Raw genomic sequence first — 22,987 nt, forward strand, 5'->3', positions numbered from 1 at the left:
AGAAGCTATGAATTGAAAGTCATTTTTGGAAATTTTTGTAAGTTAGGGATAGTTGAGTTTTGGTAATTTTGAAACGTTCATAACTCCTAAATAAAGATGCTCGCAATATGAAATTATTATGAAGAAGCTATTTAATGAAAGTAATTTTTTGAAATTTTGGTAAGTTAGGGAAAGTTGAGTTTTGGTAATTTTGAAACGTTCATAACTCCTAAATAAAGATGAGTTAGGTTTACTTCAAGGTATGGTTGGAAATATCTTGGAAAAATCATTCTAACGCCACTGAGTTTGCGCGATGTCGAGTTTGTATGAGTAAGTTTTGCACTTTGTAAGTTGGGTCGTTCGAATAAGGAAAGTCCAATCCGCATTTTTGAAGAATAGTTCGTTCTTTTCTTTACCCAACTTAATTAAACCGTTTTGGGAGATTAATTGGGGTAAACTCAGATTTCAGAAAAGTTGAATTTGATGCTAGGACTTGTAGAGAAGAATAAAGAGTATAACGTAGAAGAAAGTTCAAGATTCGTCAAGATCGTCGAGTTTAGCTTGTGGATTTTTTATGGGTTATCCCTACAACGTATTTGAGATAACATAGCATTGTATTAGTTCACCCACACACTAATCATGATTTAATTCACATAAATATGTTTAATTTGAAAATAAATCCTTTGAGTTATTGATGATATTCGTTTGAATTCAAGTGGGTTGTGTTGTTGGAGTCACTTGCGATTTGTTTCATGTTTAAGGGTGTAAGTTCAGTTTCATTATGAAGTACATGTAGGGTATAAATTATAATAAGTGTTTGGGTAAATAAATATTGTTGTTTAGAAGGTTTATAGATGAAAACGACTAATAAAGGTTGAGAACATATAGGGAAAGGGGTGGTGGCCTCACGCCAGCCGGTGCGCCCCAAAAGTTTTTCTGGTATTTCACCCTTGGAGTGCTGCTCCAGAAAAAGGGGCCCAACATGTGCTCTGAACTTTGAGGACTGGCGCTGCGCGCCTTTAAGAGAAAGCCAGGGACGCCAGCTCTCCTCATTCATTACCCACCTTTTAGTATTTGATCCTTAGAAATGTACCTATGTTTTCTAGTTGATTCCAACACTCTAAGGTACATCAAAACATTATAAATTATCTATAAACATGAGATCATGAAACTTGAATCCATAATACAATTCAAGGAAGTTAATATCAAAGAAAGGAGAAGTAAGAGTCAAGTCAAGAAAAGTTCATAAAGTTTTAAAAAGACTTTTACAAATGTTTTACCTTTCTTTTAAGACTTAAATTTTTAGTTGAGCAAAGATTGAAGATTCAAGTCATTTTTACAAAAGAGTATATCAGGACTTTGTATTCCCAAATATTAAATGTTTTCACATTAAAAAAAAGGTTGTACCCATCATTAGCCCCTAAAGATGGCATCAATTTTCACTTAGACACCTTGACTATAATTTATTCATTTTAGACACCTCCTGTTGAGTCTGTCTGTGTCATTTTGACACTTTTTGATTACTTGACATGTTGTGTGTGTTGCACCCATTTTAAGTGTGTGAGGGTTTATTTTTGGATGTTTTTTCCTTCTTATTCTTTACATTTTAGCCCTTCCACTTAATTCCACCTCCCTCCATGAATATTCATGATAAAACACCTTACAAAATATGAAAAAAAAATTAAAAAATCATTACACTAATTTTAAAAACGTCTATCAGGACAAAAAATTTTATAAAATCATCACACTAATTTTGAAAAGATTTATTAGAACAAGACACACATTTTTTTTCAAAAAATTAGAAGAATGTCATATATAATTTAAAAAATCAATTAAAAAACCTAAAATCTAATGATTTTTGTAAAAAAAAAATTGGAAGAAGAATCAAGAAAATGGTTGTAGAGTTGGTGAGGAAAATGGGACGTAAGGCATATGGGGTAGAGGTGGGGTGGGTGATGTACCGTGGGTTCATGGTACTCTCAATGCTTTTTCCTTATGATTGGTGAGTGTCTATAGCCTTTTTGTAGTAATTTTAATATGTTTTATCTTTTTTATGCTGAAAAGTTGTCCAAAATTTAAATAAAGAAGGATATGGAAATTAATTGCACATTCGACCCACGAAGGAAATAGACGGTCCGTCATCTCATTGATGGAATGTAGGTAGTGATCGTCGATTGGAGGTTCAGGCATCTTGAAGTAACTTTGAACATTCTGACTAAGTCTTGGTCTATGGAAGGATTGACCATCCTAGCAAATCGTCGATGCGATCAAAGACTGTCCTAGTACCCAATGTTGAAGAAAAGCTAAATATGGAATGACAATAAGAATCGACGGACCGTGACTACTGTTGGTCCGTCTATTGGATCAGAGATGATGAAAAGTGCAAGCTTTGAAAAGATGCTAAGTATGGACCGATGGATATAGTCTATGGTCCGTGGTTTGACCAACGGACATTCTATGGGGTTCGTCAATTGAAGCCGAAATTCGGATAAACTTTCCTTATTTTGAATCATTTTCAATTTAGGACTCTTTTCATTATAAATAGGATGAAAAACCTCATTTTTAGGGTTGGATTCTTTTACTAATTTCAGAATTTTGTTCTTGGAGATTTGCTTTTATAATTATTTCAAATTTTGGAATTTGGTTTTCAAGATAATAGTGACATTTCAAGTTAAATTTCTGGATTTTCTTTGAATTTGTCAAAGTAACTTCATGGTTATTATTTATCAATAATGAATTCTGTTCTTCTAAGCATGGGTAACTCAATTCACAACTAGGGTTGTGGGAACCATGGGTGATTAACAAAATAAACCTAGCTAAATAACAATTCTCAAATAGGTTATTGTATGCATCGATAATTCTTTCGTCCAGAAGTATTTTTAACTAGTTGCGTTAAAACTCGCCTTATTGTTACTTGCCGGACCAATGGGGTAGTTAATAGTAAAAAAAGTTATCAACATAGGTTTAGTGGATGCTCTCTAATAGGCTAGTTTTATTGGTGTGAAGTAATAACTAAGCCAAAGATCAAATATGATGCTTATATGAAGTAAAGGTAAGGGTTAGTAACTTAGACACACGTAGTCGGACCAAAGTATAGGGTGAAATTCTCTAAATGTTGGACCAAGTATTTGGAGATACATAATTTATCACTATGCTTGCAAAACACTAAGAAGAAATTGTTATAGCTAGGATTATGGCGTTCTGAACCTATGGGAACACTTACACCCTTGTTTCTCTCACAAATTGATAAACATTAATAATTCACTTTCGCTACTTATTTGATATCACAACATTGCAACACTTTTGTTTCACAACCCCCCCTTTAATTACAAGTTTTCTAAAAGGTACTTGACTAAATATAGGTAATCATACATTAAAGTAAAGTCTAAATCATTTTCCCCGTGAGATCGACACCAACCTAATAGTTCGGTTATTTACTTGATACGGCCACTTATTATTCTTTAGTGAAGTGTGATTTGAGCGTAAAAATTTTGGCGCCGCTGTCGGGGAGAGTGGCTTTACGATAAACTTTAATATCAATTACTCAATTTTAGTCAACAATTTCCTAATTTTTCTTTTTTTCTTTTGTTTTTGTTTGTCTCAGGTATATATCAAGTGTATGTCATGTCACAATCGGATTTTGGAATCCGAACACAACCGGCATCGTTAACCTCTTAGAGGTCGCAGACAAGCCTTTTCTTAGCTTTGATAACAATCATATAGTTAAATTTGCAGAAAATTTTAAACTTTTAAAACATAGTGAAGTATACATAGACTTTATATGATTACTATATAGAATAATATTCTAATGAGATCAAACTAAACAACCATCTATAATAGATTAAACAATTCAAATGAAAGAATCAATAAATAATAATAGTTTGCCAAACGTCCTTAACACAAATCATTGAATAAAACGTCTGAAATGAAATGCTAGGGAAAACATGCACTAGCTATGTCTAAAGTGCTAAGCTAGAATGATAGATGTAGCATCCTCGAACTCAAGAGGACACACTGAAAAGGGGTGGTTCACCGACTAAAGTGAAACCAAGTCCAGTGTTTTTTCCACATTTAAAAAAGGTGGTTCACGTCGAATACTTTCTTTGAGCATTAACCGACATAGATTATGTGAGCTAAACATGAAATCCAGTGTCTGCCCCACACCGAAAAGGGGTGGTTTCATCGGCCAAAGTGAAACCGCATCATACATAGCTCTCTTAGGTGAAATACACTGGCTAGTTCCTATTCTCGACACATAGTTCGAAGACTAGGATATTTTCAGAGACTAATATCCACCTTGGTGGATCTTCATCTCATGAGGCTTACATGTGATGGCACAAGCTCATTCCTAGTCTATCGGTTCTTTGTTCAACTTTTTGTTCATTATAAATTTTAGAGTTGACTCAAACATTATGGAAGTTTTCTTCTAGTTATGAGGTTTACTTAAATCTTTGGATAATCAATCATTCCTCTCTTTACTTGATGAAATGTGAATTTAACCTTACATTATCATCTTGTTGTTAATGAAACTTCTCTCATGATTATTAACACCGTCTTATATGAGTATCTTTAACATAATTGTGTAGGTGTGAGTGAGACTTGTCTCACTTCTTTTAACACCTCATTTTGGTCACTTTCATAATTCTTAAACTTTTAATTATATTATTACTCACCTTATATTTTCCAATGACATTTGGTAGCTTTATACCACTCTTTATAAATGTTATAAACTTTGTTCTATGTACTTGCTTATATTTATAGTTCATTTGGAAAGGGTATGTTGGAACTTGTCTCAATGATTGACATACCCTTGCTTATGAATTCAAAGTTACATTGGTAAAGCTTAATTTAATTTTGATTAGTCATTAGCCAACTTTACATCATATTTTGAAAATAACACTGTTAGCCAATTCTATTAAATAATTTGGAGAATATATTACTAGCATATTAATTGGCATAAGCCAAACTTTCACATATTAACTTTCACATACTGTTGTAATCTAAACCTTCATTTTAGGCAAGCCAACCTTTTAACATTTAATTTAGCTTATAAGAACAATTCAATGAAAAAGTTATAATAGCAAACTCAACTTCATAAATGAATCATAACCAATTCACCTTTCTCTAACACAATCACGCATTAAACCTTTTTATGTCATATAAATAATACTCTAATTATACGAATCTAATCTATAGGTCTCATTTGATATTATTCACTGAAGAAACCTACACATTGTGATCAATTAGCACCACACACCAATAACATGTTTGAGATTACATTTTATATACTGTTAGAATTGAAAACCAGGATAACAAGGGATATGGATTTTCAACAATATTATTGGAAACAACCCTAGTTTCGATGTTCATAATTTCATATGACGCTTGAAAAGACTCTTAGAGAAAGGATTCTAGTTGGTTTATTTTTTTTCCTAGGTTAGTTAGTTAGAGTCTAGAGTTAGTTATGGTGTTAGGCCCCACATGGAAGGACCCGCTTGTGCGCCTTCCCTTACCACCTAACCGAATTCGGTTGGCTTAGTCAAGTGGTCCCCTCGTCTGGTTAAACAAGTGCTTCCACATGTGGTGCTACATACTTTCCCAACCGTTCACTTTTATTATTGCATTTGGAAAGTTCACTCCTTTTCCAAGGATCCTTACTATGTCCTTGGACACTTCTTAATCTACATGATCATTTTAAATAATCAGGTTGCACGTAGGCTTGACACTTGGATTCCTAGTACCTAATGTGTTAGGTTAAAAATCAATAAGTGTATTTTTAGCTCAGAGTTTTCATTGCAGGTACATTTCTTAGACAAGCTTGGATTTTATTATACACCCTTGTGTATATATAGAAATTGGCTAACACCCTTAAGTCAATATTTCTAATATGCTCAATATTACTCAATATTGGTCATTGGGATGCCTATGTACCCCCAATACCTATTTTTATAACTTAATATGCTATTCACTAGACGAGTACATTTTCTGGAATATTACATGCCAAGTACACGGAGCCGAGGATAACCAATCGTACCATTAGATCTTGAACTTAACCAGCCAATCGCAGAATGAATGATCAACAGAATCCCGCAATTCTAGGTGAAAAGATCAACCATCAACTTCCTCCGTCAGTTGATTATCACAATCAAGTGATTGTGAAGAACCGCGATGATGGTGATTTAACGAGGCAACCTCCCAATCTACGCCCTTAAGAGTTCTATAGGAAAAACATAAACATCAATGACTATGATGGGCCTCTTGTTCTACCTTCTCTACCATAGGGTCACACATTCGTGGTAACTAGTAGCTCGATGTAGATGGTCAATGAAAGAGGCTTTTTTTCGAGGCTACCATCTGAGGATCCACATGCTCACATTACTAAATTGAGGTCAGTGTGCAAGAGTTTTGTAGGGAGGTCATACTTTGACATGGCTTTCATCGGATTAAGGGTTTTCCATTTCTCACAAATGGGAGAAACCGCAATATGGTTCACTGAGTTGCCCTATAATTCGATCTATAAGCGGGACCAGTTGAGGGATCTGTTCCCCTAGCTTGTTACTACCCAGTGTAGAAAAAGCCTAACCACAAATATGGAGCGAATAACTTTGTGGCATTGCCTGGGTAATCAATGAGTAACTCTTGCGATAAATTCAACTCATTCATAAGAAGTGTCCTAAACCTCATTGATGATGAATAATTGAAAGAGTACTTCTCTCGGGGGCAAGATAATAATAATAAGGCAGTACTTGATACTATTGCAGGTGTTTCTTATAGTGAGTGCACATATGTAGAGATCGGGGAGAAGTTGGAGAAAATCTCTCGCAAAAATAATTCTTGGAGAACTAGGAAGTCAGACACTAGGAGAAACACCTTTGCAGCGCAAGCTACACACAACCCGGCCACAAATGAGATTCGGAAGAGATGACTAAAATAAGAACTCAGCTCGGGTTGGTATTGAAACATGTCATTCAGGGTGTAGAGAAAGTAAATGAGGTAAATTATTTGACTAAACCACCACCTCCAGCAGATGACTACAACTATGAAGAGGATTCTTGTGCATTGAATGAGAAGACGGGGGGTTTTCGACCGAACGCCCAAGGCTCCAATCAGGAAAATTAGCTCCAAGGTAAAGTAAATCAAGGTCGAAACTACGGGAATTATAACAGAGAGGGAAATTATGTTCGAGGTGGAAAATAAACCGCGAAAAAAACATTAACAAGGGTGATATGGTAACATAAATGATCGAAGTGGGACCTATGTTCTGCCTCAAAATTGAGAAGTTTCTTTTAGGGATGGTGGAGGTAGTATGGCGCGAGTTGAAGATATTTGCAAAATATTATGTGGAGGTTTGATGCTAGTGATGAGCACGCCAAGGTGTTTAGAGGTAATTTGGCTAAAATTGGGCAAAAGGTAGATGCACATGCAAACTCAATCAAGCATCTTGAGTTTCAAACGGACCAATCTTCTACTACGGTGAACCCATGTCAATGGGGTACTCTTTCTAGAAATACTGGCCAAAATCCAATAAATGATGGACATTGCATGACAGTCACTACTCGAAGGGGTAAGAAACCATTGATCCACCTATGCCATCTGGCGTGAAAGATGAGGTGAGAAAAGATGACGAGGTAGTGGAAGTTAGTGGTGATTTGGTAGACAAAGCAGTGAAAGAAGTAGAGATAGCCCAAAAGGTAACCCTTATTCCTTGACCACCACCATTATTCCTACAGGAAAGTACATCTGAGGTATAAATCAAAGAGCACCTTGGTGTTAAGTCACTAGCGTCATTGATCATGAATTTTGAGAGTAAGGGTTTTGAAGAGTATGGGTCATTGGTTGCGGCACATGATCGAGGTGACTTTCGGTTCAAACCAAAGAAATTGGAGTTAGATATGAAGCATCACGAGTCTCCACCCGCGAAACCATCTATTGAGGAGGCCCCAAAATGATAGCTTAAGGCTCTAGCACCTCATCTGAGGTATGTATTCTTTGGAAGAGATTACACTTCAGAGGTAATCATTGCATATTATCTGAATGTGGAATAAGTAGAGTGTTTGGTAGAAGTGTTAAAGTGGTTTAAACGAGCCATTTATTGGACTATTATGGACATATTAGGATCCCATAATAGTAGAGGTTCAAACTAATGCCCGATCATAAGCCAAGTATTGATCACCAAAGACGTTTGAATCCACCTATGCAAAAGGTTTTTAAGAAGGAGATTTTTAAGTGGTTGGATGCCTGAGTTATATATCCTATCGCATATACTAGTTGGGTATACCCTGTCCAGTATTTGCCCAAAAAGGGGGAATGTCAGTGGTCCCTAATGAGATGAATCATCTTGTTCCAATGAGGCTGGTGACCGGATGGAGAGATTGTATGGATTACCTAAAGTTAAATGCATGGACTGAGAAGCACCATTTTCCTATGAACTTCATAGATCAGATGTTAGATAGGCTTGCAGGAAAAAGGTGGTACTATTTTCTAGATGGTTATTCGAGTTACTATCAAATCTTTATTGCACCAGAGGATCAAGAGAAAACCACCTTTACTTGCCCTTATGGGACATTCGCATTCAAGAGGATTCCTTTAGGGTTGTGTAATGCACCTGCTACTTCTTAGAGATGTATGCTATCGATATTTTTCCGATATGGTAGAGGAAACTGTAGAGGTGTGCATGGATGACTTTTCAATTGTTGGCGATCTTTTGATCGCTGTTTGAGTCACTTGGCCAAGGTTCTTAAAAGATGTGAAGATTGCAACCTTGTGCTAAATTGGGGAAAATGTCACTTCATGGTGAAAGAGGGTATTGTATTGGGCTATCACATCTCACATAAGGGGATATAGGTTGATAGATACAAAGTGGAGGTTATAGGGAGACTTCCTCCTCCGATCTCTGTAAAAGATGTGAGAATTTTCTTGGGCATGCAGGCTTCTACCAGAGGTTTATTAAGGATTTCTCAAAAATTGCACATCCTCTGTGCAAGTTATTTGAGAAGGAATGTAAGTTATATTTTGATGAATCATGTCTGAAGGAATTTGGAGAGTTGAAGAAGAAGTTGGTGTCTTCGCCTATAATTATTTTCCCATATTTGAGTAAGCCATTTGAGGTGATGTGCGATGCTAGTGGGGTTGCTCTTTGTTTGGTATTGGGATAACGAAGGAAAAAATTCCTTCACCCCATCTATTATGCTAGTAAGGCCCTAAATAAATCACAAAAAAAACTACATTGTGACTGAACAGGAGCTCCTTGGTGGTATTTGCTTATGAAAAAATTTGCTCATATTTGCTTGGCACAAGAGTTATAGTAACTACTTACCACTAAAGTTTGAGATATATTTTATGTCAAAGAAGGATGCGAAACCAAGGTTGATTAGATGGGTGCTACTATTGCAAGAGCTTGGTTTGAGGTAAAACATAGAAAATGGATCGAAAATCAAGTTGCCGATCACTCATCCAGACTAGAGGATGAAGTTATGAGCAGGTATTGGCCGCTTCTCATGACTTGATTCCATGGTTCGCCAATTTTGTGAATTATCTTGCTAGTGATAGGGTCCCATCGGACTTGTCGTTCAATCAGAGGAAAAAGTTCATGCATGATGTGAAAAAGTTCTTTTAGGGATGAGCCTTATTTATACAGGAGTTATGCTGATGGGCTTATTTCTTAATGTGTGTGCCGGAAGTTGAGATGCTAAGTGTTTTGGAGGCATGCCATTCCTCGCGTGTGGGTGGACTCATAGTGGTTATACCCGGACTACCCATAAGATTATACAGTGTGGGTACTAGTGGCCAACCATTCACCAAGATGCTCATGAGTTCGCCAAGTTATGGGATATGTGCCAAAGATATGAAGGCATTTTAAAGAAGCAAGAGCTCCCTTTAAATCCGATTCTAGTAATCGACTTATTTGATATACCGGGAAATGATTTTATGGGTCTTTTTGTTAGTTCTCATGGTATGAAATATATTCCTGTGATAGTGGATTATGTGTTAAAATGGGTGGAATCCCTTGCATTTGCAAATAATGAAGGGAAGAGTGTCACCGCGTTCTTGAAAAAAACAACTCCTCTAAATTTGGCACACCTAGGGGTCATTATTAGTGATGGGGGATCTCACTTTTGAAACAAGTTGTTCAAAGGGATATTGGAGAAATATGGGGTTCTCCATAATATAGCCACTCCTTACCATCCACACACTAGTGGAAAAGTTGAGGTGTCTAACAGAGAAATCAAGTTGATTCTGTCGAAAATGATAAATGCTAATAAAATAGATTGGTCAACGAGGCTTCATGATGCTCTTTGGGCTTACCGAACTGCATAAACGACCTCATTGGTGTGTCTCGATACCAACTTTGATGTGGGAAGGCTTGTCACTTACTGGTTGAGTTAGAGCATAAGGCCATGTGGGCGATAAAGAAACTGAAGATGGATTGGAATGAAGCAGTGGAATAGAGACTTAATGGGTTGAATGAACTTTATGAGTTTCGCCTAAAAGCATATGAGAGTTCATCCCTCTACAAAGAGAAGATCATGAAGTACCATGACTAAAAGTTTGAGAAGCGCGAATTTGTGGTTGGGGACTTGGTGCTTCTGTTTAACTCTAGGCTATGCTTGTTTCCGAGAAAACTCAAGTCGAAATGGACTACTCCATTATTTATCACTTAAGTGTTCCCATATGGAGCGATTGAGTTAGAGAACAAGGAGGGTGCAGGGTTCACGGTAAATGGGTAAAGAATCAGGATCTACTAGGGCATACGGAGAGTACCCATGAAGTGGTTGAGGCATATAACCTTGATGAAGTCAGAGTAATCAAAGTTCTTGCGTCGTGCCACGATGTTAAATCAAGTGCTTCTTGGGAGGCAACCCAATGTGTATCCTTTGGCCAACAATAGCTTTTTCTTTTCTTTGTAGGAATATATGCATTCTTTTGTTTGGTTTTGTTTTACTAAATTTCATGTGTTAATTTTCGTTTAATTTTTGTAGTATGTTGGGTAGAGAGTAGTTTAGGGTCTATTATAAAAATTGTCTAAAAACACAAAAAGAATAGCTTAATGGGTGTTCAATGTGCAAGGACCATTCCACAAGAATTCTGCAAAAATTGGTCTCCTGCACAGATCTACAGACCAACCGACGTGCCGTCATTTCATAAACGAACTGTTGATGATGTCCATAGATCCCAGGTATGTTTTATAATTTTGTCTAAGTTAGGGCACAATCGACGGGCCAGTCTATGGACCGTCGATGGGGTACCATTAGTTCACAACAACCAGTGACCCTAACTGCCAACTATAGTATGATATAACCCTTCACTTAACCTCCAACACCTTTTAAAATTCCCTCCCAACCACTTCACTCCTTTCTCTTATTAAACAATCCAACTCTCCCTGAAAATCCACAAAGCCCCAAAACCTAAATCCCTCAGTATCTACTCCATCCCCGTTGTTTCTCCAGTCGGTGTTCGTTGGCGGCACATTGGTTGGTTGTGCAAGATTACCCACTCATTCACTCCACTACAACTTACAGGTATTTTCTTTTCCTTTGATTGATCAATTCTTCTTCATTTGTTTGAAGAAATGATTAGATTGTATGTGGGTCTTGACATAGGGACAAAATTGCATGTTAAACTTGTTAAAATTATGTTCTATGTCCCTTAGAATGATAGAAAGTGAATGGGTTGGGAATTGAATCTATGCTAACTCAGTATTTTCTGACATAGGTCTTGATAATTTCATATATTTCATGATTGAAATTTGCAAAATCGAAGCCCTAGGGATGACAATTTAGTCTTAAGCTTACTATTATATTGTGGGTAAACTTGTGATGTGCTTAGATTAGTCCATAGGAAGAGTTAAAACCATATCTAAAAAACATGTCTCTAACCAAACAAAAGAGACCCCGTCTACGGAACGTCGTTTGTTCGAAGGACTATCGATAGGGTTCGTCGATGACTAACCTCATAATTTGCCTAACTTTCTAACGACGTAAGAGGACTACGATTCGTTGATTCATCGATGGACCCTTCTGGACGTCCATCGTTCCTAACTGAAACTTTGATTCCTAACATTTATTAAATTTTTCTAGTGTCAAACGAAGGAAAATGACTACAGTTTGTCGATTGATAGATAGGCCATCCTGTACATCTGTTTTTTCTAACAGAGAGTTCTGCCAAATGTAGCATCTAAATTCTACCAAGTGTCCATCGAAGGATACTATCACGTACCGTTGATTCATTGATGGGACGTCAATAATCTTGGAATGAACTGTGTCTTGTGTTTCCAGATTCTGTCTTGATTATGTTGCTTTTGTAGATTTATTACAATATGACTGACAACTTCCTTTTCAGCAACTTATGGCCCCAAAACAATACATAGTCTAATAAAGGTGGAGGTCCAAGTCCGTGGCACCATCCTATAGGCTGATTGGTCAGTCCGACGATGAGCGGGATTCTCCCTGGCACCCTGACCCCTACACCAGCTGTGAGAGACAATCGGGGCACCCCCAAGAAGGTGGCACCCGGCGTTGTTACTGCCTCCAAGTCTGATGAGGAGCGCACACTGACCGGGACACTATCTAGGTTTGCCTCGGGTTTTGAAGGAGCATATGGCTTCGAGTTTCGCATCATAGGGAGCTACTCTCCCATCAAGTCCTGCCCGCAATGCCTCGTTTGATGGGGCCCAATTTTTGGAGTTTGCTCTGGCACCCCAGCATGAGGTCTATTCACTGGTTGCTGTTGAACCCAACCAGTGCTGCGTAAATGTCCACTACCACATATACAGGGATTCCAAATTGCTAAACGATAAGATGAATCACATGTTGACAATTGAGCAGCGGGTTCTTACAAGAAGCCAACACACAGTCCTACGGTGCACGACTTGTCTACCCACCACCGGCTCGAGTGGATGGAGAGAAGTGTGGGTTCCTATAGTGAGGATATTGTGCGAGATTTATACACCTCATAGGTAGAGTCTCTTCAAGGTTCTTTGGACAGGCAGGCGAACCCCGCCAAACACGCGCCAATCACATATGTTTGCATGCGAGGCTTTCTGGTGGACATTTCTTCTCCTACCATTTGCCCGCTTCTTATACGGTGGGTCCACTGAGGCTGTGAGGGTTCCCCTCACCCCAGAGTTCGACAACAGGTGGGATGTTGCCAAGAATGGCCATTTTTAGCGGAGAAGCGAACCGAGAGAGTCCTCCAAGAGGTGGATTGCACAATAGCTCTTCATTATCGGTGAAAGAGCAGACTGGATGTTGGACCCAGAGGCCTTATAGAGAAGGGCTACCTTACTTTTGCAGCCAAGTTCTTCTAGATGTTTTTCCACCACCGCTTATACCCCATGGCTGTAGATAATACACTCACTTGGGATAGAGCGGTGTTTTTAGAAGCTCTTGTAGCCGGTTAGAGATCGATGTTGCCAATTATTGATCTCTGTAATCCATGAGAGGGATTTTAAGTCCTCTACCACTTACCCATTTAGCTGTAGAATTTTTCAACTTTGTAGGGATGCTAGAGTCCTAATTTGGCACAGAGATGTCCTCCATACTCCACCAGGATAGTGGATATTTGTCCCATAAGGGGGGGGAGGCAAAAGAGGCGGCAGCACGACGAGGGCCCAGAGTTAATTTGCAGCCTCTTGGTAAGAACATGGTGGATATGGTAAAAAAATCCTAAGGTGTTGACCATGCCACTTCAGAGCCTACCGATACAACCCCGGCCGAGTCTGCCCCTGGCACTAGTAGGGCGCCTGTTCCTCCGGTCAACCCCACCATTAGCAACATTGGTCCCGATTGCTTCCTGAAGCTACAGGCCCAGATGGCTATATTGCTACACCATATCTGTTTTCGAATGCCAAAATTTATTGCCCAGGCTGAGGACCAGATTGAGAAAAAGGTGGCTTATCAGAAATAGAGTAAGATTCGGCAGTCCATCAATTCCTAGATGCATCCGAGCTACGAGTTTAGACCGCCCAGCCCCAACCATTAATCAGAATACTCTTCGGGAGGTTGTGGCGAGTCTTCAGGGTGATATGGACATCATCGTTGTGATGAGGGGACCTGACCTAAGTCTTCTCCAGTTGAGACAGCAGAGGACATAGTGCCTGCTGCACTATTCACCGCTCCCACTGCACCACTACCTGAGCCTTCTGAGTGTTTTAAGAGGCACCGTTCCAGCCGTACCAGTGAAGGTAAGGATACTCGTGCTTAGAAAAAGGAGCGGACAGATTTGGAGGCTGCGAGGAGAGATTTTTTGCTTAATGAGAAGGCCCGTAAGAGGAGGGATAGAGTGTTGGCTAGTGGGGCATCTAGCTCTAGAGTAGAGGTTGTTGAGAGGAGCTCCAGTGAGGGTACATATACTTCTATGGACACTACTGAGGGTGTGGGTTCCGGGAAACCGGACCCGCCTGCTTGGTGATATTCGTCTCTATGCCTCTCTGATTTGCTTCACATACCACCCTTTCATGATTTTCTTATGCATTGTGGATAATTGAATATTTTTTTGTTGGCAGTCGGTTAAATTGAAAGTTAGTGCTAGGGTGAAGTCTTTGTATCCCAACTCACGATTCTATCTTGGTGGTTTTCTTGCTTGCATTCTTTTTCCCCAAGGATTGATTACTTTACCTTTGAACCGACATGTGTGTAACTTGTACAAAGTATCAAAACAAACCAAATGAAGCATGATGGCTAAACATAAATGATATACCGTTCTAAGAAAGAGCTTGCATAAATAGGTTGTATGAATGTTATATGTTGGCTTTAATCATGACATAGAGATGCACCACTGCATGATCCTCACTCTAAAACTCAAACTAGGTGACCAATAATCTGATAGTGTAATGAGGTTCCAATAGAGTGCGGATATTTTATTATTCCCCTGTTGGTTCCTAGCTAAAAATTGTTCGGTTGGTCTTGCAAAATAATCTGTGTTAGACAATTAGGAAAGGATTATAGGTCCTTGTTCAAATTAGCAAACATCTAGCCTAAAGTTAAGTGAGACGAATGAAATTGTTATCCTTTTTTTGATTTGAATAGTTTGAGGATATAATAGACCTTTCTTTTCTTCACCAACTCAACTTCCCTGGGTATAATGTTTTGGCTCTGGTCCCTCCTTGGATATCTGCACCTCAATTTAGGACAAAAGCATAAGTTGGGGTGGCTAATGCAGAAATTGACCTCATCTTGGCCCTGACCCATACTTGGGTGATATGTACCTCGACTCATGGCAAAGCCATAAGTTGAGGGTGCTATTATGAGTGATGACCCCAAAAGTGGGTATGACAAAAATTAATGTGGAAAAAAATAGCTAGAATGAACACGAGAAGTGACTCACTGATGTACCGTGGTTTTACGGTACTTACTATGCTTTTTCCTTAAGTTTAGTGTGTGTCTACGGTTTTTTTGTAGTAGTTTCAATGTATTTTTGTCTGTGTTTGCAGATCTGAACGAAAATGCTGAAGAGTGTGCTGAAATCTGCAGAAGTGATGACCTACCGAGCAACCGACGGTCCGACGACTCTATGACAGTCCATAGGTATTGATGTCGACTGAAGGTCCAAGCAGTTGAAATTAAATCAGGAAAATGTGACCAAGTGTGAGGCTACAGAAGGGGCAACGATCCGTTGATCCAATGAAGGATCGTCATGGCTACCGTCGGTGGTAACACAAAGTAGTCCCAGTACCCGGCTTAAAGAAACCACTAAATATGGAGGAACGGAGGCCATCGATGGACTGTAGGTCCACTGACGGGGCATGTTGTTGGTCCGTCGGTGGTAACAGAAAATACTGAAAGGTTGGAGCTAAAAAAGATTTGAAGTATGGACCGACAGAAGTTGGGCATTCACGGTAGACGCATTTTGGATAGATTTTTTCCCTTAAGAGTGTGTTTGGTATGAAGGAAAAATATTTTCTCGAAAATATTTTCCAGTTTTCTCATGTTTGGTTGGGACAAATATTTTTGAAAATGTTTTCCAAATCAACTTATTTTCCTCAAAGTTAAGCAAAATGACTTCCCTTCAAAAATTAAGGAAAACATTTTTCAAAACTATCTACCAATTTTAAAATACTTTTTTTTTGGAAATACAACAATTTAAAAAAATTCAATTTAAACTTTTTATTTTTTTTATCAGATCCCCGACACCACCAATCAACCAAAGGCCAGCCCCCTCCCCCCCCCCCCCTCCAAAAAATAATTTTTCTTTTCAAAAATATTTTCAACTTCAAATTTATTTTTAAACTCCTACCCCCTCCTCCCGTCAAGCCCCCTACCCGCCCCTACCCCGCAAAAAAAATTAATTTTGGTTTTTAAAAATACCACAAAGTTCAAATTTTTATATTTCACTACTACCCCCTCCCCTACCCCACCACCATCCAAAATAATAATTGTTTTTAAAAAATATTTTCAATTTCATAAATTATTCTCTACTCTAGTAAAAATAAATGTTTTCTCTCCAAAATATTTTTCATTCATAAATCAAACACTAAAACTCATTTTCGGAAAATATTTTCTACTCACAAACTAAATATGAGAAAATAAGCCCAAAATCTACTTATTTTCTAGGAAAATATTTTCCATGGACAACATTTCCTTCATACCAAACACACAATAAAATAGAACTTCATTTTATTTTAGGACATTATTATTATAAAAGGCCAAAAACCTCATTTTGGGGGTTAGACTTTTTACTATTATTCAGATTGTGTTATTGGAAGTTAAACTTTGATTTTTGGGTAACATTTTAATTTTCCGGAATCATTTCTTTCAATATTTGAAAGAATTCAAGTGATATCTCTAGGTTTTCTTCAAACTTGTTAAACTAAGCACATGATGTCTTGTTTAACAATTATGAATTGTGTAATTCTTAGCATGGGTAACTAAATCCACAACTAGGGTTGTAGGAACCATGGGTAATAAAAAAAGGTAAAATTATCTATATAACAATTCTAGAATAGGGTCTTGCATGTATTGATAATTCTTTCCTTTATAACTCTTTTTAACGAGGGCACACGTTAGAACTTGCCCTATTTATACTTGCCGAACCAAAGAGGTAGTTTATAGGAAAAGAATTATCAACATAGATGAAGTATACACTATCTAATAGGCTAGTTTCAAATGGTGCAGAGTAGTAACTTAGACATACATTGAATATGATGCTTAATATGAGGTAAAGGGAAGGTTTAGTAAAGTAGACACATTTAACCATACCAAGGTACGGAGTGAAACTCCCTAGTTGCCGGACTAAGAAATTAGGGAGACATAACATATCACTTTACATGGAAGATACTAAGAAAGGATTGTTTTAGCTAGGATTAATGCATTATGAACCTATGTGGAACACTTACACCCTAGTTTTTCTCATCACTTGATAAACACTAGAGTTATAAACTTTCTATTTGTCTTACTTAGAAATAATTAAGCATTTTTGTTACACAAAATCCATTCAATTAATTATTTTTGGAAATGCCCTGACAAAATAGACATAATCGTAGAATGAAGTTAAGTCTAAATTATTTTCCTCGTGGGACCAACCCCAACCTAACAATTGGATTCTTTACTTAATACCACCGCTTATACTTTTTTAGGGAAGTATAATTTGATCGTATCAAATTTTGGCGCCATCAAATTTTGACAACGCTGCCAAGGAAAGTGGCTTTGATATTAAATTTAAGCAAATTACCAAATTTAGTTAACAATTCCCTGATTTTACTTTTTTCCTTTTACTTTTTTATCTCTCTACAGGTCTATCTTTCGTGTATGCCAAGTATACAAAGTCAAGGAGAACCAATACTTTCACTTGATACAGAACTAAACCGTACACTTCGCAAAATGTATATTCAAAATAATCCTGCTTTTATCGATGATGAGATCAACTGTCAACCTCCTGCACCAGTTGATGCTCATAACCAAGTGATATTGGATAACCCTTGTGAGGGCGCTATGAGAAGTCAACCTCTAGCCCCACGCCCTCAAGAATACTATAGAGTGAATGTTAACATCACTGACTCTGATGGGCCACTTGTCCTACCTCCTCTACGAAATGGTCATACTTTTGTGGTAAATAGTAGCTTAATGCAGATGCTCATCGCTAAAGGATTGTTTTCGGGGCTACCATATGAGGATCCACATCTTCACATCGCCAAACTGAGGTCGATGTTTAAGAGTTGTGTCGGGAGACCTGACTAGGACATGGACGTCATTGGGTTAAGAGTGTTCCCTCTCTCACTAATGGGAGAGGCTACTATATGGTTTATTGAGCGTCCCTAAAACTCGATCTATGCTTGGAAAAAATTGAGGAATGAGTTATTCGTACATTACTATCCGGTGTCTAAGAAATTAAACCACAAAGATAGGATGAACAACTTTGTTGCATTACCAGGGGTGTTAGTAAGTAGTTCTTGTGATAGGTTTACCTCATTCTTTAAAATTGTCCCAAACCACCGCATTGATAATGAGTCACTGAAATAATACTTCTACGGGGGTAAAATTATAATAATAAAGCAGTGCTTGATACGATTGCGGGTGGTTCTTATGGGGAGTGTACTTATGAAGAGATCGCTGAGAAGTAGATAAAATCTCCCAAAATAATAAAGCTTGGAGAATTAGGAAGTCGGATACTATGAGAAACACTTTTGCAGTGCAAGCTTCACACAACCCAGCTGCTGATGAGATTCATGAAAAGATGTCTCAAATTAAAACTCAGCTTGGGTTGGTGTTAAAATATATCACCGGGGTGCAGAAAAGGAAAAAGTGGTGAACTATTTAGCTAAACCACAACCACCGGTTGATGAGTACTACTATGAAGAAGATTCTTGTGAAATGAATGAGAAGATGGGGGGTTTTTGCCGAATGCCTAAGGCTCAAATCAGGATAATTGGGGCCAAGGTCAAGGAAATCAAGGTCGGAACTTTTGGAATAACAACTGAGAGGGTCACTATGTTTGAGATGGAAACTACAACCGCGGAAACAACTTCAACTAAGTAACTATGGATACAGAAATGATTGGAGTGGGCCCTATGCTCCACCTCAAAATCGGAAAGTTTCTCCTAGGGTTGGTGGAGGTAGTATGGCGCGAGTTGAGGATATGTTACAGAAGATAATGAGGAGGTTTGATGCTAGTGATGAGCAAACCAAAGAGATGAGAGGTGATTTAGCAAATATTGGGGAAAAGGTGGATGCACTTGCAATCTCAATTAAGTACGCTGAGTTGCAAATGACCCAATTGTCTTCTTCTATGAACCCACACCAAACGGGTACTCTTCATAGCAATACCGGTAAAAATCCAAAAAAATGATGAACATTGTAAAGCAGTCACTACTCGAGGGGGTACGCAAAGCATTGACCCTCCTATGCCGTCTAGCATAAGAAAATGAGATGAGAGGAGATGATGTGGTATAGGAAGTTAGTGGTGAGTTGGTAGACAAATCGGGGAAAGATGTTGAGATACCCCAAAAGGTGACTCCCATTCCTAGACCACCACCTACATTTCCGCAAGGGTTGGTGAAAAAGACCGAGGATGGTGAATACCGATGTTTTATTAACATGTTTAAAAACTTTCCATCAATGTCCCTTTGATAGAAGCACTTGAACAAATATCCAGTTATGCCAAGTTCATGAAAGATATGGTCACTAAGATGAGATCAGTTAGCTTTGAGGATGATGATCTGATGCAACACTGTAGTGCTATTGCTATACACTTTGTTAAAGCATTATGTGATCTTTTGGGCAACATAAATCTCATGCCTCTCTCTATTTACTAGAAGATGGATTTAGATGATCGAAGGCCCACTGCGATGCGGCTACTGATGGCCGATCGAACGGTGAAGAATCCTATTGGAATTTTCCATGCTGTACTAGTGAAAGTGAAGTCATTTATTTTTCCGGATGATTTTGTGCTTCTTGATTTTGAAATGGACTTTGAGGTGCCCATTATTCTTGGGGGGTCGTTCCTTTCTACCGGTCGTGCCATAGTTAATATGGAAAAAGGGCAGATGAAGTTTCGGTTGAACAATGAAGAAGTGACTTTCAAAATATATAGGTCCATGAGGCAGAATGGTTAGCTCCAATTGGTATATGTGATATCCTACAAGGTTCAAAGTTCATCTAAGGTACAAATAGAAGAGCGTCTTGAGGTCGAGGCACTAGCGACAGTAATCATGAATTTTTAGAGTAATTGTATCGAAGAGTATAGGTCATTGGTTGCAGCACATGATCGAGGTGATGTTTAGTTCAAACCAAAGAAATTTGTTGTAGATATGAAATATCTCGAATCTCTACCCTCGAAACAACCTATTGAGGAGGCCCCAAATCGGAGATTAAGGCTCTACCACCCCATCTGAGGTATGTTTTCTTGGCAAAAGGTGACACTTTGCTAGTAATTATTGCATCAGATTTGAATACACAACAAGTAGAGTGTTTGGTTGAAGTGTTGAAGAGGTCCAAGACAGCTATTGGGTGGACTATTGCGTATATTAATTGGATCCCTCCCAGTATTGTTCACATAAAATCCAACTCATTCCCAACCATAAGGCAAGAGCTCCTTTTAATTCTCATTTGAGTAATTGAGTTATTTGATGTGTGGGGCATTGACTTCATGGGCCCTTTTGTGAGTTCTCATTGGATTAAAGTACATTCTTATGGCGGTTGATTATGTGTCAAAGTGGGTGGAGGCCATAGCACTTGAAAATAATAAAGGAAAGAGTGTCACCGCGTTCTTGATAAAGAACATATTTTCAAGATTTGGCACCCCAAGGGTCGTTACTAGTGATGAGGGATACAACTTTTGCAACAAGTTGTTCACAGGGTTATGGGAGAAATATGGGGTTCATCACAATGTGTCCAATTCTTACCATCCTTAGACTAGTGGGCAAGTTGAGGTGTCAAACGGAGAAATTAAGCAAATTCTAGCAAAAATGGTGAATGCGAGTAGAAAAAATTGGTCAACGAGGCTTGATGATGGTCTTTGGGCATAGCGGATAGCATACAAGACTTCCATTGGTATGTATCCATAACAACTTGTATATTGGAAGGCTTGTCACTTGCCGGTTGAGTTAGAGCATAAGGCCATGTGGGCAATGAAGAAACTGAAGTTTGATTGGAATGAAGCAGTGGAGCAGAGGTTGAATGGGTTAAATGATCTTGATGAGGTTCGCTTGAAGGCATATGAAAGTTCATCCCTCTACAAAGAAAAGATGAAGAAGTACCATGACCAAAAGATTGAGAAGCACGACTTTGTGGTTGGAGATTTGGTGCTTTTATTGAACTCTAGGTTGTGATTGTTTGGGGCAAACTCAAGTTCAAATGGACTTTATCATTCTTGATCACTCAAGTCTTCCCTCATGGTGCGGTTGAGTTGGAGAACAAGGAGGGTCTAAGGTTCAACGTGAATAGAAAAAGAATCAAAATCTACCTAGGACATGCTGAAAATGTGAATGAAGTAGTTGAGGCATACAGTCTTGATGAAGTCTGAGTAATCGAGAGTCCTACGTTCTGCTGCGACGTTAAATCAAGCACTGATTGGGAGGCAAACCAATATGTATCCTCTAGCCAACAATAAGTTTTTCTTGATTTTCTAAGAGTAGTGCTTTATCTTTATTTTTACTTAATATCTTATATGCATTTTCTTTAACTTTCTTTTAGAAGTGTTGCCTAGAGAGTAGACTAGGGTCCGTGTCTAAAAAGTGTCCAGAAAACCAAAAAAAAAATTAGCTTATTTTGTATTCAATGTGCAGTGACCAAGTCACATGAAATATGCATAAATTGTTTTGGTGCACTAATCGACGGACCAATATACGGACCATCATCTCATTGTGGACCGTCGATGGCATCCTAGGATCCCAGTTATGATTTCTTTTTTTCCTAAGTTAGGTCACAGTCGACGAAATAGTAGACGGACTTTTGAATGATCGATGCTCTATTGACGAGGAATCATTAGTTCCCCAGACTCAATTACCCGACCCAACTCGACTGGCTATATGTCGAATTTTTAAACTTTTTAGTTACCCCATCCTTTCAAATCCCGTTAGAAACTGTTTCCCTCCCCATTTTCCTTCAACTCCTACACTCACTCACCCAACTACTCCCCCCTTAAAAACTCTGATTTCCGTCTTCCCCAAATCCATATCAATCCCTATCATTCCCAAAAGCTTTTCTCTCCCAAATTCCCATCTAATTCTTTCTTCCTTTCGTTCGCTGTTCAAAGTTTGGATCGGTGTTGTTTCGTATACCAATTTGTCTCCCAATTGACTCCACTAGAGTACATAGGTATGTCATTCTACTCTACTTAATGAATTCTCGTTCATTTATATTCTAAATTGATGTAATACGTCTGTGGGTCTTGACTTAGGGACAAAATTGCATGCTTGAATTGTTGAAACTGATTTCGTAGTCCCCTTGAATAATAGAGAGTGAACGGCTTGGGGGATTAATGTTGAAATATACTGTGTATTGAGTGTTGTTGTTTCCGACTTAGCGTTTGAAGGTCGTTTAAAATCTAGATTTTAAATTGCGATAATCCATGCCATCAGAATGACGAAATGGTTTGTTAAATGCTAGATGAACTTAATGTATCTTAGTTTTCTTGAACATTGTTCTTTGGGGTACAAACCATTGCTTAAAATTTTTTATCTAACAAATAGTACGAGACCCCGTCTATAGACCGTCGATCAGTCTACAGACCGTAGATGGGGTCCGTCGATAGCCACTCCCCATATTTTCCTAACTCTTGAACGACGAATGTGGTCCACGGTCCGTTGATTGATCAATGGACGGTCTTGCATATCCGTCGTCTTTAACAGAACTATGTTTGCTGAGGATTTCTATATTTTAATCTAAGTGTCTACCTACGAGGTGGTCGACGGTCCATCGTCTGAATGATGGACCATCCTGCAGGTCAATCGTCTCTAATAGAACCTTTAATCTTGCAGCTTTAAAAATAATTGCAAAGTGTTCACCGACGAACCCACTGATGGACCGTTATTCCATTGACAAACCGTTTATAGTGCCCGTTGGCCAGTTCTGAA

This window comes from Solanum lycopersicum, chromosome 8, assembly GCF_036512215.1.
Source record: "Solanum lycopersicum chromosome 8, SLM_r2.1".
Classification (NCBI taxonomy): Eukaryota; Viridiplantae; Streptophyta; class Magnoliopsida; order Solanales; family Solanaceae; genus Solanum; species Solanum lycopersicum.